The sequence below is a fragment of the Opisthocomus hoazin genome, chromosome 3, assembly GCF_030867145.1.
Source record: "Opisthocomus hoazin isolate bOpiHoa1 chromosome 3, bOpiHoa1.hap1, whole genome shotgun sequence".
Taxonomy (NCBI): Eukaryota; Metazoa; Chordata; class Aves; order Opisthocomiformes; family Opisthocomidae; genus Opisthocomus; species Opisthocomus hoazin.
Window position 1 is genome coordinate 35116340 of NC_134416.1, and position 15938 is coordinate 35132277.

General features: G+C 42.0%; 1 long non-coding RNA gene across 8 annotated transcripts in view; it reads right to left on the reverse strand.

Annotated features, from left to right (window-relative positions):
* LOC142360838 (uncharacterized) overlaps positions 1-15116 on the reverse strand; it is a 39854-nt gene extending 24738 nt beyond the window's left edge. For 6 of the 8 annotated variants that reach the window (XR_012763415.1, XR_012763417.1, XR_012763418.1 and 3 more), the window contains exons 1-3: positions 9848-9932; positions 3997-4242; positions 1344-1632 (exon numbers count right to left, since the gene is read on the reverse strand). This is a non-coding gene — a long non-coding RNA (uncharacterized LOC142360838). Of the gene's footprint in view, positions 1-1343; positions 1633-3996; positions 4243-9847; positions 9933-14984 lie in introns of those variants that run through there. The other 2 variants (XR_012763413.1, XR_012763416.1) reach the window with 2 other exon arrangements.
* Positions 15117-15938: the final 822 nt, after the last annotated feature.

Genomic DNA, 15938 nt, shown 5'->3' on the forward strand with positions numbered 1-15938 from the left:
ATAAAAGTATTTCTATACTTTGCCCATTTCACAGTTTTCCACAATTTCTGCTTTTCTTTACGAACCTATAGGTCTTCATGCTCACAGACCTCTGCCTTTGAGGTTGGACACTTCTCTGACCCAGGACTCTCCCTGGGAAGCCTCCTTCATAGGCCTCCCTCATCAAAAGCCCTTGCTCAGTCACCTCCACACTTCCAGCGTAGGATTCGGCTTGAGCTTCAGCTGTCCAACCAGCAGTTCCAGCCAACCTTCTTAAGGAACACTTACTTGCCAGAGGAAGTTTTTTCATCGCTAGCATTTTTTAGGATCCCTGACTCTTCCTTGAGACCAGTTATTTTTTATTGCAGTTGATTTCAAAACTCGGAGTCATTTTGAAATCCGTTGTCATCCACTAACCGATTCTGTAAATCTCATTTTTTTCCACGTAGCACGCATGATCCTAGAAAGTTCCAATTAGTCGCTTCATTGTTTTGCTTATGTTTAAGTCAGTAGGAAGCATAGCTTCACACATCCAGCTCAACGATCCAAAAACTGTTCTTACTTTACACTGCACAGCAAGGCACTGCATATTTTATTCCCAGTTTCACCCCCCCCAGTTTGCCTCCTGCACTTGTTGCCTCAGTTACGCAGCACAATAAACTACACTTGGGGATAAGGAACTGTATTTTTTACTAATTATCCGAACAGGGCTAATAACAGTGAGACACTTGCGTCTTTGCACTGCCATAGCAGAGTTTATTTGCACTGCTAATAATTCCTTGGTACAGTACACATCATGTATATAGAAAATAAGAAGAGGAGGAGGTGGCGGCGACTAGAGTTTGAGTGGATCGGCTGCTCGGACACGAGGGTGGGCAAAGCCCGTAGAGGAGCAGCCAGCTGCGTACATACGGCAGTTCAGCTGAAACATTGGCTTTGTCAGAAGATAGCGTGAGCGCTTCGAGTCGAGTTCAGGCTGGACCATTCGCCAGGCATTATTGCTGACATTTTAAAGACAGTTCTGGCTCCCTCTCGTGGGGAACTGGCCACAGGCAACGCTTTCCCCACGAACACGACACACTGGTTTCATGTTCACGTATTCCCAGCCCTAACGTTTACTTAATAAGATAAACTCATTTCTTATACAGATTAAAAAGACCTCACACTCTAATTTCTAAAAATATAGTTACTTTATCTACACTATCTTCCTACACTAAAACAGCCTATTCATCAGCACTCCGTTTCTCCACCAGACTTCAGCAAAGCTTGACCAGGCTCCTTTCCCTCCCCAGCGCTTCCCCGGCTCTGTCTGTGTGATGATACCCACCTCGCCGGCCGGCCTCCAGCTCCTGCTTGCACCGTACCTGAATGTGGAAGATGCTCCTCTTGCCAGAGCTCTCCCTCGGCACTCAGCATCACGCCAGACAACAACCTCCTCTGGGATAAACTGAACCAACCAAGCTCTGTTTGAAAGTAACATTTATACTTCAGTCTTGTGGTTGTTTTCTGAGTTGTTTCAAAATTTTTACAGTATCTCTTTCATAGCAGTGATACAAGAAGTGACACCGCAATGCAGTAAGAGAACATCTGATGCCACATACAGAAGTAATACCCATTTCCCCATTCTTCCTTCATATTTCCATTCAGGTCTCCCTGAAAATACAAAGATGACATCATCTTACTAAGTGTTCATGTTTATTTGATGGTCCTTCATCATCTGAAGTCCTATTTTTCCTTCATTAAACAGAATAAAAAGCAAAGTGAAACAAGAACCAGGGGAACAAAAAGAATCATCTAGACTTAAATCCCTACAAGATGCTCCCACATTGTGTCTGACTGGTGAGAAATTACCTTGTTGTTTCATTTTTACATTAAGTTTTCTCTGTGTTATTTATATAAGGTATTAATTGATATGACATATAAAAATAAGCAATATTTTGTTAAGGTCAGAATTCCACCATGTGTCATGTTTACCACTGCACTTAAAGTATAGACTACATGCAAGAAGTCAATTTTTTGTATGAAAAGTATATTTTAAAAAGGAAGTTGTACAGCCTTAAAAAAAAAGGAAACTGATTGTGTAACAGTAGTGTTCTGTAGTACTTAAAATGACATTCACTACTCCTGCTTTTCATTAATAAACTCAACCAAGTAATTTTTATATGATATGTTTTATTTTTGTCTATATAGTGGTAATAGATATTGCAACTAATAAGTAAAAAAAACAAAACAAAAAAATCACCCATGAGACTGTCATAAGAGAAGTGGATGATTTTACACCAAAGCATCCCTTAGAAAACAGTTACTTGCAGTTTTCTCGGACTCTACTGGCCTCCACTGAAGCAGTGAAACTTTTCCAGCATGGCCAAGTGCTGAATTTCACCTCCATGGCTGCAAAAAGAACAAATACTACAGCAGCTTCCTAACAACGTACAGCCAAAATAAGTAATAAGGATGCTCCTGGAGAAACAGTGGACACCACTTATGCCTCCCACAGGTACTCTAGGCTTGAAAATGTCTGTGTAGTCCCAACCCAATCCATAGCAGGCTACTTGATTATCCCAGGTTCAACTGTTTGGATAGCCTGTTCCTGTGAACACCCAAGCCAGCAATAATGTAAATAATAATAATGCTGAGTACAACCTCCCTTGAGAGAATTCAATAGCTTTGATTTAAAACTTCTGTACTAGTGAAATGTGACAGAAACAATAAACATCTTTTGGAAATTTATGCTCCCCAGAAACTGAGGAAGATACAGTGGTAATACATCTTACGTTTGTCATCCATCTTATTTTCACTTTAATTTTTAGGAAAAAAAATACTGCTTGTAAAGAATCTATTTTGCAATAAAATGAATCTGCGGAAGCAACAATGAGGCTTAGTATGTAAGAACAACATACTTTCATTATGGTTCTTGTGACTGGTCTTTGCAATGTCTTGTTTCAGTATTTTGAGGCAACTCACAAGCAGCGAATTCACATCCGCCAGGAAATTTACCCTCCTACTCAAATGAACCAGAAGAAATCAGTGGCAAACACTCATTCTGTCAGTGTTGGTGGTGCTCAGCCAGCCACAGCTCCTAGCAAAGACTTGCACAGAATATTTATTTTTTTCTGGCAAAAATATTTTAAAAAATATGATATTACAGGATAAAAAACCAAACAAAACAAAACCCCAAGTGTGCCTCCTTCTTCTAACCTTGAACATAAATGCAAAGTATATCATGCAAATTGTTCCACAGATTAACTGAAATTTGCAAGAGGCTTACATGAATACCAAAAACGATATCTGTGTCTTGCTAAAATCTCCAAAACTCTGACAAAATCTTAACTCTAGGCTTGTTACCATCATTACAGGCCAAGACAATATTTTATTTGTATACAAGTAATCAAATTATATCTTACTTGCTTGTCACTAGGCAACCATTGATTTTAAGATGAGTGATCAATTTTTGGAGACAAAGAATAAGCTAAACATAACCAGGGGTTACCAGTTAACCCTTTAAATAATCATTAAACCCAAGGAATTGCTCTCTTCTCTCCCCAGAAATCCATTCTCTTTAACCCTGAAAGAATCACAGCGGGTACCTTTGTGCGATTTTGCTATACCAGTCCCTGCGTTTAATTATGTAGGGGATACAAAAACGTTTGTATCAAAAAAGAAAATGAAAGCAAGCATGAGAGACAAACTTCAGTGTATCTTAAATCTTTTCTAAAGCTCAGGACTTTAAGGTGCTATTGAGCCATTTTACCGTGTCTCCTACAACCTCCTAGCAAGAGTATTTTTATACTGTTTCTGTACTTTTTTGGGGGTCTCTTTTTACCTCTGCCACAACATAGCCTAAATGCTTCTTCTAATGGAAGCTGCTCCAGAAATGTGTTTTCTCCCTTGGTTAGCAGTCATCTTCAAGCATCTAGACTGAAGTTACTTGTAACCTATCTACATTCACTTGTTCTGGCATCAATCACCCATTAGTTTATCTAGCTCCCTCCCATTGTGCTCAGTCTCTAGATTTACCTGTGAGGAACAACCCCGTTCTCTGCCTTTGATAGGCAAAATAGATCAGCCTGTTAGCTTCCTTGCGCACTAGAGGATCTCTGCCCTCTTGATATCAAGTGTCTCCAACAGTTCTGATCAGCCGTTATTTTTCTTGAATATGCTCCCATCCCCTTCTTCCAGATCTGTACTTCAACAGCGCCTTCCACTAATATCTCCTCTCTTCATGGGAAATGTCTTTCCTGATGACCTGCCAAGTATATCTGCCTAGAAGTGAGAAAAAGATCTGGCGTGATTATTGCTTAAAATAAGTCATACAAGGTGGCAAGCAAACAAAACCAAACAGCCTGTCTACAAAACACTTCAGACATCCGTACCAGGGAAAGAAGTGTAGGAAATTGAATAGAAGACCCTGAACACGTGAAATATTAAGCGTGATTATCTATGCCAATTAGCACAACTGCGACTGGATGGGGTAATTGGGGCAGGCTGGATGTGTAGCAGAGCAAGCCTGTTCAGGAGGACAGAGGGGTGGGGGAAGAGATGCTGTCACTCGTGCCAGGGGAGCACCCCCTTGGAAGTGGAAGATGTTGCGCTGGCAGTGCTCAGGTAAAGGTGAGGAGACCCAGCACCCTGTCAGAAAAGCAACGCACATAGTTGTCCAAAAATCTGTCTCCCAGTTTTAGGAAAGAAAAGCAAATTCTATTAATGATGGGGGGGGGGGGGGGGGGGTGTGGAGACGAGCTTTGACAGAAAATACGAAGAAAGGAGCCAGAGAAGGAGACCTCCGATGGTCAGCAGCGCTTCCAGGAGAATCAGCTGTGCACACATAGTCAGGTCAAGTAGCATAATTACATGCTAGTTTCGCATTTCCAAGAAAAAAAAAGGAAGAAGAAGAACAGTGGACAGTAAGACAGAAGACACCAGACTCAAGGAACTGCTTATATTTCACTGGCAGAAAAGTAGTACACTTCTTCAGGGAACAATTAAAGCAATTGCACTGTCTAAAAAAAAAGAATGAGGAAACTTAAAAGGAGATCAGCTTGACAAAGTCATGGGTCCTCAATAATCTGATCTCGGGAAGAAAGTATACAACAGGAAACTAATGAGGAACAAAAAACTTTTTGAAGCATGAAGGACAGAACAAGGCTGTCCAAGGCACAAAGGCAGATCCAACAGGCAAAGGTCACAAAGCACAGAAGAAGACACTCTGTCCACACAAACCCACACACATCGTAAGAGGAAAAGCACAGAAAGAGATAGCACAAGCAAAGGCAATGTTTATTCATTGTCTGCTTTTAAGTCACATTCAAAAGTTTGCATTTTGCTTTTGTATTGGCTTACTCCACCAGCTGCAGATCTTTCATATCTTCCTACAGAAATGCTTATTTCTCTTCTGTCCCCAGAACTACCCTACCTCATCAAGGTTATTTTCAATATTTATCCTGTCCTCCAGCATGCATTATACCCCTCACAATTCCATGGCATCTGAGAACTCAATGGCACACTCCATCTCCTAGGCAAAACATGGGTTAGTGTGGAACGCAAACCAGACCCTTGCAAGAGCCCATCCAACACATATTCTACTTCTTTCACAATATTCTCAGTGGCAAGCTTGTTTGAAATCTGAAATCCAAGTCTTGCACCCAGCTTGTTATACATTGCCTTGGCTATTTTCTCTAGCTTATGTACTGTACGAGCATGTAATAAATAACCATATCAAAAGCCCTAATAATGCCAAGATAGATGAAATTTACTTCTTCCTCTCTGTCCGAAAGACATGTTATCCAGTCAAAGCAAGAAATAATACTGGCTCAACACAACTTGATTATAATTCATCTCATTTTGATCTTTCAAGTACTTACACGTATTTGGAATTTTTATTCCACGATTTATCTGGATATTGGAGTTGACTGGTCTACAACCACCCATCCACCTCTTCTCCTCCTTCCCTTCCCCCTCTTCCTTACTAAAAATAAGTACCACAACTGTTTTCTCAGTACTTTCCCTGTCTTCCAAGTTTGCAGACAGTGCAAGCAGCTCTGATTTTCAAACAATTTCAAACAATTTTTATTTGGGGGTGCCGAAAATGGCTGACACAACATCCTGCCTCTTCATTGCTGCTATGAATTCTATTACTGGAGAAGGACAATAGCTCTTCATAGTATAAATTACAGACATGCCTCCCTACAAAGATTATCTCCAAATAGCTCAGAATCCAACAACCACTGCATGACAGCATGACCTCATGCTACAAGGAAATCAATTATTTAATAAATGTTTGAATCACTGAAGTTTATAAAAGAAGATTTTACATCCTTCACTGTCAGCACTTCACGTTTCCATGTATCAAAACATTAAAAAAAAAATCAGGGCATCATTTCTCAGAGCAGTAGCAATAGCTTTATAGACCAGAACTTTAAGATTAATTAGGAAAGGAACAGGTATTCCAGAAACTGATCCACTTCTGCACAGGTTATTTTGTTGGTTTTTTTTCTAATTGCATTCTTTCCAAGAATGCAAAATCTAAATCCAGAAGGAGACACCTGTAAAACATGGCACATTAGGAAATTTGGTGTATTTGGAAGGAATTAGTAGAAGTTAAACTACTATGAAGAGTCATCTAACCCATTTATGAAGCACATAAAATTTCAGATAGCTACATGTAACAGGAAGTCAGAGTGTTATGATCTCAAAAAGACCAGCGGCTATAGGAATACTTACTAAAGCTTCCAGAAGTACACAGCATACCCAACCTTATTAAACTGGCATCCATTAAGGATATGGCCTAAGCCAATGACGAGCTAAGGGGAAAGTTTCATACCCACTGCAGCATACAAATTCAATATGTAAAATATCAGCCACTTAAATTTCCAAAGTGGTGAGACTACAGCTCCTGTTATCAGAGCACAGTATTTGATGTAATCCTCCAAATATGTTTTGTAGCTAACAGAAAGGTAAACATGTCCATGCAGAATTTAACTTCGCAGCCTACCCAGACTGCCAAGTTTCAGCTGGTACGTGTTAGCCAAAATCTGTAACACTAAACAAGCATTGCACAAGATGTCTCTCCCAATCTCCGAGCTGGGCTTCACTCACCTAAATTCGGAGTCAGATAAGGACTCCGAACAACTTCAAGGGTTTAATGGCTTTGGAGATGAGACTGAAGATATATTCTCATTTTTGCAAGTTGCTGAATTCAGGCAACTTTCTTTGTTGAAGATCTACTCAGAATTCTCAAATGTGATTTCAGGTAAGATCAAAACTGCATTAATCTCTACCACAGAAGGGGGATAGTCAAAAGCAAAAACCATATTTGTTGAATAAATGCATTTTATTCCGAGCTCAGACAGTTTTTGTTCCACAAAAGCATCTGAAATAACATGGTATCTTGAGATGTACAACTATGTACTTCAGTTAAAAAGTATCAGGTGCTTTATGACCATCAGTATTACTAAATACCTAAGTGGCAGAGTTCAGAAATTTTTGGCTTCCTGACCTGTTTGACTTGAAGCTCCACCAGAGATAATATATGCATATCATAAATAATTCTTCTGGTTTTAACAGGTCTTTGTATCCCATAATTATCTTCTGCTTTGAGAAACTGTAGAGCATTACTTCTGTCTAATGGGTCATTTTCTTCAGGGCAAGAGGCAAATGAATAATTATAAAATTAATTATATCTGCATGCTTCTTTTTCCATGTCAAAGGAATGATCAGGAGGACACTTAGTGGTAGTTCTGAGTGCGTAGCTACCTAATTGTTAATGACAGTACTGAGTGACAGCAGCCCTGAGCTGAAGCAGTTAACTGCATAATAATCACTGTGGTGCATGCCATTGGATTCAGCTAGCATTACACTTCCCAGTTTATCAGTTTATCACTCTACAAATCAAATGGACTATCTTTCCGCCTCGGCACGTCTACTGATGCTACTTTTTTTGCGTATCTTATTCAGAAGTATGTATCTCTGAAATCAGTCTGTATTCATGCCCCTAAAAGGGCAAAATGATTGTCTCACAGATGACGCAGAAAAGGGAAAGCAAACAAAATCTTCACTGGTTATTGAAAAGGAAAATGGGAAATCAGATTGCTTTTTGATAAATTACAAAACAAATAATAAACTACATGAGAAGCAGCATCCTAGTGTTTCCATGATATGCAGCACCTTTACTTTGGCTCTACTGTCGTGGTTTAACCCCAGCTGGCAACTAAGCACCACGCAGCCGCTCCCTCAGTCCCCCTCAAGAAAGGATGGGGAGGAAGTGAATTGGAAGGGTAAAAGTGAGAAAACTCGTGGGTTGAGATAAGAACCGTTTAATAATTGAAGTAATAATAACAAATTGTCATGAAAAGGAAAATACCAAAGAGAGAGAAATAAAACCCAAGAAAGACAACTGATGCAAATAAAAACAATTGCTCACCACCAAACGACGATGCCCAGCCAGTCCCCGAGCAGCTGGTCCCCCAGGCAGCCTTCCCCCTGGTTTATTGTTGAGCATGATGTCATATCGTATCGAATGTCCCTTGGGTCAGCTGGGGTCAGCTGTCCCAGCTGTGCCCCCTCCCAACTTCTTGTGCACCCCCAGCCTACTCGCTGGTGAGGTGGGGTGAAAAGCAGAAAAGGCCTGGACTCTGTGCAAGCACTGCTCAGCAGTAACTGAACCAGCCCTGTGCTGTCAACGGTGTTTTCAGCACAGATCCAAAACATAGCCTTATAGTAGCTACTATGAAGAAAATGAGCTCTACCCCAGCCAAAACCAACACACCTACCGATGTGGAGTAATGAAGTGCTTTCCACGAGCCTTTGTCATGTGCCTTCCATGCTGCTCCAGAGCAGAGGTCCTTCTTTCCCACCCTACTGCCAGCACCCTCAGACAGCAAGGGAAGGGCACCCTTTAACATCTGCACACCAAGGCAGAGTCAGCAAACACTGACAGGTATCTGCAAAGGCCAGCACAAACACTTGCTACAGCTGACAGAGCGCATCAAGTTTTAATTGAACATTAAAAATGCTTTGCGCAAGCCATGCCAAATTTTCTCCTGCTTGTGGGCAGCTGGAGTGAACAAGCCACACACAACAGGTATTTCTCTTCAGCACTTGTCCTCCTTTCAGAAGTCAACCAGCCTGATTTTACTTAACTTATCCTAAAATAATCTATTAACAATATAGTCAGGCTGGGAACAGACATGACTTTCTTCAGTTCGAAAGTAAAGGGACACAAGAATAAAGCAGCAACCAAGAAGCTGCTGGATCATCAATTTTATGTATAATTGAAACTAAGCATTACAGTCACCTCAAGGGCTTTTTTCAGCTTAAAAACTCTACTCTAGCCCACTTCCTACCCTCCAAATAGCCTTGGAAGGGAAACAAAGTCCTTCACCCTTTTTTTTTGCTGAAGATATTTTTAGTAAAGAATGATTTACGAGGTATCCTGATAATCACAGAAACAGAGATGTCTTAGTGAAGCATGCTTTATTTGCTTTTCCCATACCTGCACTGTGTGAATTTGTTTAATCTCCTAACTCTTCAGCACTTATTACACAGATACTGAAAAATAAAAGCTATATGTGAATCCCAGTCCACAGTTCCAGGAGTACTTCCAAATTGGGCAATTCCATTTTAAAAAGCATGAACACTGCGGGGTGCACCAGCAGCCAGATCTCCCCCAGTAAGCAAGGCATCATAACAGCAATTTCAGTCTCTTGGGGCTAAAGTATCCTGCATTCTTGATTGCACCTTTAGCTTTTCCAGACTGTCTAGCTTATAGCCTTGTGCCAGAAATCTCCACGTGGTCCATAAAATAGTGCAGCACAGGCTGCATCTTCTCATGCCGTACATGCTAGCAACCCCTTTCCAGCCTGCCCCTTACCGTTTTTATCAGCTGCTGACTCTGCTGGATTGACACGGAGCATGTGACAGTCATTTCACATGTAGCACAACCAAAACCTGTCTCACCTCCAGAGCAACACGCAGAGAGCTGCCTAGGTGAAAGATGAGAATGATTTACAGCCTATCCAGTCTTTCCCCTCCTCCTTCTCTCATTTTTCTGGTGCCCCTGTTTATACAGAACCAGGCAAACGTGGTGATGTAATTTAACAAGCAAAAACCTACGTGGGAGCTGACTGTGGCTGACACCCGTGGTGCCAGCCAGCGCTGCACACATATGCATGGTTTTGTCATTTTATTCTTAAACAAATACTCGCCTTGTTTGAGCGCAGTGATGCCAACGCACTGTAAGAGGTCAAGGCGCTGAGCAGTGGCTCAGTCCCTGACAGACACACGTAGCCCAGGACATGAGCAGAGCTTCATCCCAGGCGTTACCCCTGGAGCTGTCAGCACAGGCAGGTCATGAAATGACCCCACTTCTGTCCCACTCAGCCATCAGCCCATCTCCTGCCACGACAGCCAGGCTCTCACCAGGCTACCCCTGCAGAAGGAGTTTATCATCAGGCTGATTTCATTCTGGCAGGATTGCTAGGAATAGCCAGGAGAGCTGACTAGGGAAAAAGAAACAGGTTAGACTTCGAGTTTATTCAAAGAGGCTCTCCAACATTTTCATAATTAGTGTTGCACAGGGAAAGTCATGCCAATTTCACCTTCTTGCTATTTGGGTGGTTGTTTTTTTTTTAAACACTGTTTTAAAAGAAACATCAGTCTGCCATATTTATGATCTTCAATTCCTGTCTGTGATGGGGCAAGATAACCACAAAGTATTCTCACAAAGTGCTTCTGGAGGGAAAAGCAAAACGCTGTAGTCTTCTACTCCCCTGTGCCCACAGATCGTGCAGACAGCTTGGGAAGGGAAGGTTGTCACACCCCAGCTGCCTGTGAACACCAGCCACCTTATCACTCATATGGAGCCGGTTCCTCCTCAGCACTCTCAGGCTGGCACACCCTGGGCACAGGGCTGAAAAGGGAGGGAAGGAATCCCTGAGTAATTAATGAGTTTGTTTACCAGCTGGTCTGGCTCTGTCCTGCCTTTGCATGCTCCCCCTGGTTCGTCCTAAGACACTCATCCAAGCCTAGCAGCAGCGACTCCAACCTTGCCAGTCCTGAGCACTTTTTATTTTTATGGACCTGGAAACTTTAAGTGCTTCTAGAAAAGGGGGAAGATTAGATTCAATTGGCACCAGAAGGACCTGGGACATAAGTATCCTACTGAATTCAGAGAGCCAAGGGATGGAAGCAGGCATCCCATTTGATTCTCGAAAGACGTGCCTCAGGTAAAATGCCTTGAACACTTTCTGAAGCTCATGTTGGAAACACCTCAGGGGCAGGGACCAGAAGGATGTCCTCCTTTCCCCCCCTCCCTGATGGGACTTCCCAGTCTTGTTCTGACCACAGCAACTTCTTGACTGCCTGGGTAGATCTCCATCTTGGATTCCGATAAGCTTGAAAGGTCACTGCAGGATCTAAGTTTCCTTGGAGGGCTCCTAGGTAATTTGCCTACCAAAAGTTACTGACAACAGAGGGCTTCTTTTCAGGGCAATGGCTAAGAAAATACCTTTTGACAGTCAGTGAGAGGCAGGTTTCCATCAGCTTAAGCCTGATTCCAGCACCTCGTTAAATGTTATTCCAGGATCCTTCCTCAGGTGGCTTTTAGATGAACAGAGGACACTTCTTACATGGGGAACACAGCCTTGTGCTGCACACGGACTCCAACCAGCGTGATCGGGAAGGACAGAATAGGAAGAGGCTGATAATCTTTCAAGGAGCAAAAGTGGAAAAGCTGGTAATTGCTAGCACTTCCCATACACCAGACAACTGTTGGTAACCTACACGCACACCGACATCCACATGCCAAAGTGCACTGAGAACCTAGCCCAAGAGAGACCAGTCCTTGAGTGATGAGGTCTAACTGGCGGTGACGACAGTGGTGCCCACGCACCATTGTATCTTCTTATTGTTCTTTATGTAATCCATTTTCAAGGGAAAATACTCCTGATATTTCAGTCCAAACTGTCTATAATGTTAGCTTTGCAGTCACATATGCACTGTTGTAGCCACTAAAACACTGCTTGTGAGACAGACTTGGCTTTTTAAGAATTTTGCAACCTGCCCACACAGCACGGGCTTGGTTTTGCTATTTCACTCAGCCATGGTGAGGCAGCAGGAGAGGCGGCTGCTGCCAAGGGGGTCGTGGCCACGGGCTGCTGTGGGGCTAACAGAATTCTCCATAGCACACTGAGGCCTCGAGTCCTGCTTTTTAGGGTACATTCTTTGTTTACCATCTCCAAGTGCTAAGAGCCAAGGTGTCTTGGCTTACACAACAATAAATATTTTTTTTTCTTTTACCAGAATTAGAACATTTGGTACTTTCTTTGCATCTCGTCTCCTGGAGACTCACTTTGCTATAACGTCTTTTCCTAAAACCACACAAACCCAGGAAGTTCCCATGTCTTCTGCTTGCCAAACTAAGAGTAGTGGTGAGCTCTGGTCATAGCCTGGAGGCTGTTCCCAGTGAGGAGGAGAGATTTACATGCCAGGGAAATGGAGAGGACAGCAGTTTTAGCTTGTGCCCCAGGGTCTGCAGCTCACTCCAAAACCACGGAAGCAAATGCTTGAGGTTTTGACCTGCTAGTATATACACCAGTAAACACTGGGGAGGACTTTTTGCCCAGGTTCACAAGCTGTGTTTGAGCACCACTGGGTAATGTTTACATTCAAACAAGACCCTTATAAGCAGAGCAGGGGACAAGGAATATTGAGTTTGGGCAGGACAAGTTCGAGAAGGATGCCACAGGATTTGAGACTGATATTCTGTCCAGGAGTACCCCAAGTATGGGTGCACCAGTGGTACCAGAAGTGCCTTAAGGGATCATAATAGAAATGTGAGAACACTATGGCACAGGGATTTCTTTCTGGGGTGTTTCACAGAAGCAACTGAAAACAGTGGATATGATGCCATGATGCCTGCAAGACTCTGCCTCCATGGAAGAAGATGTGGCACTTCTGCCACCCTATAAACCCACTCCTAATTTAGGCGCCCACGTTGCCAGCACTGAACTAGCACTCCTAAAGAGGTCCACGAACCCCTACTCCAACCCCCGTTCATCTCCTTAAATGTCCCAGTCAGAAAGTCTTACCTAGAAACATCTTTAGCTGCCTTGCTCACAGCCGTGCCCTAATCTTAACCATACACAGAAAAAAAGGCCCTAAATTGTATCAGCTGGGTCACACAAGATAACAGACAACACTGGGTGTGACACACACTGAAAATGCCACAGCTTCTCAGTACCCGTATAAAAACACATCAAATAAAACAGGCGGCAAAATGGAACTCTGCCTGTGAAATGGCCTGTGAATTACTAGCAAGTTATTTTCCCTTCCAAAACTGTATGGCCCAGAAATCAAACAAATAAGCCAGGGATAAGAAATAAGAGAGGTACCATATATTTCTTCAACACTTCTAGAGAGGAAAGGGCTAAAAACTGCTGACTTGTGAAATGTTTACTATCGATTTACCGACCTTCATTAGCTGCATCTGCTGTTGCTCCTTCAGAATTAAATGCCTTCTCTATAGGAATCTACCTTGAAAGAGACTCAAATCTTCAATGATAAGTGGAGCATTTTAGAACATGTTTCTGAAATCACAACAGCTTATTAAAGACTGATTAATTAGACAGTAGTAATTGTGGCATGAGGCAAAGAGTCTGGACAACCACTTTTGGCTTTAGTCCTTCACCTTCATTTTGAAAAACGTGACTGTTGAGTATTTTGAAAGCAACATCTGAATATCATTTAAAACTATTTAAAAAGCTATTATTGACCACTCACTCCTTTCTTCCTTTCAGTTCTAGAGTTTACATCACTATGTGATTCATTTCTGTAGGTTAGAACAATTTACAGCTCCCCACACATTTTCATTTCAGGTCACTCGCCACTTTCAAGAGCCAGTGTTGTTACCTCTGCTGCAGGAGATAACATAAATCACAGATCCCAAAAGGCTCAAACACCTCAGAACGACACACACGTTCACTGCTCCAAAGTCAGAGCGCTAAAATGGTCATGATAAAACAAAACCCACAGTACCTGCACTCTGTTCTTACGAAATACATTTGACAGGTCTTGATGTAATATTTAAGTTTACTTTCTATGTAAAAAAAAAAGAAATTCAAGTCTCAGCATGCACCAACTCTTTTGATTTGCTAAGTGATGTTTCTTGGATAAATTGCATTAGCACACCATATTTTAATTGTAATTTTTCTTCCTTCTTAACTGCCCCCTCCTGCACGCATGGATCTCACATTCACTGCAAACGAGGGAGAAAGGCACGTCTGTAAATGGAATCTTCAAAGCCAGAGATGTGTTTGGAACAATTTTAGGGTAACTCCAGACAGCAGCAAAATAAATGTCAGAAAGAAGTCAAAGCTTCGAAGTGGAGATGCTCTATTTCCAGCTGAGCTTCAAATCTGCAAACTAATCTTTTGCTTAAAAATAAGCAATGTAAGTTAGGCATGCTGAAACCAGGGCTAAGCAGGCACATGCTTGCAGGATTAGGCCCACACTTACATCAGTTTTAAGCAGCTTCTTTGTATCAATTGATTTTTTTTTAAATCAGTCTTAAGAACACACTTCAAGACAGTTTACTACCAAGCACTAAATGCAGCTCCTTGGTAGTAAAGAGTGCATTTCGTAAGAATTTTTAAGTTGCATGGATTCAAACATGTTGCTGGACCAAAACAAGTAAAATAAAAGATGTCAGGCCTGGGAAGGCACGGTTAGCAAAAGAAAAAAACCCTGAAGTTCACAGAAGGCATCACATTTGTTTTCACACTTGGAGAAATTAGGTAGCTTTTTGTTGTGTGGAAAAGACACAGAATATCCTTTCTTAAAATAACATTTATTCAGAGAAGGGATTTACCAAAAAAACCAAAATTCAGACGGAAAAAAAAGTCTTTCAACAAATTTAGGAACACACCTAAAGCCTTCATCAGAAGGGCTGTAATGGGACACATACATTTATTAACATACATCCAAAGCAAAGAGAAAATAACCATTATCACCTTGCAATATATTTCCAGGATTTAAGACCTGAAGCTTACTCCTCCAGAAGACTCATATTCTACAGTATTTCAGATATTTAATTTTATCCCCTGGCAGTGGCTCCACTGAAGTTGTTGTCTCTTTCCAGGGTGGCCCTCTGCCTCCTTCAAAATCAGGAGGAAGACTCCCAGTTCTTAAAAAAAAAAAAAAAAAAAAAAAAGAAAAAAGAAAAAAGAAAAAATACAGAAAAAGGAAAAGAAAGAAATTAAATAATATTTCAGGGACAGTTTGCCAGGGGTATCACTCACCAACCACATTTTCTCAAGATAAATGAAGAGCAATGAAAGAAAGGAGAGGAGAAAACTAAAAAGAAAAGTCCAGTGAACTACTTTTTGTACTTATATACGTAACATTGTAAAAAAGAGTCACCACTAAAAGACATGCAAGTTCACACACATCATAAAACATATTTGCTTAAAATTTTGGAAAAACACTCCTAAAAGCACAACACCAAAACCAAATGAACCTCCACGACCCTGAACTGCAATGGCATTTTCACCATTTCAATACGGGTGAGCATTTGCAACGACCATCGCTGCCACCAAACCTCCCCCCCTCCTCGAAACTGCACTTTTAAAGTAGGAAAAGCAAGAGAAAATGCATGGACAGAAACCCACCCCCCCAACTCTTTTTTTCTTCTGTGGCTCACTAAAGCAGAAGCAGGATTTTCATCATTTGTCCCAGCTGAAATAATAATTTCTCCCACATTCGAGAGCCTCGTCCGAGGCACCAAAACAGAGAACAACCGGCTAGAAAACCTCCACTCGGAGAAGAGGACAACCTCACAAAAGCCTCGGTGACGAGGACAACCCCATGAAAGCCTGCCGTGGCCACGGAGTTGACGCAAGCAGCGGACCCCGTGCGGGCACAGCCTGGTCGCCCAGGGACGGAGACGCATGGCCAGGAGGAGCGGG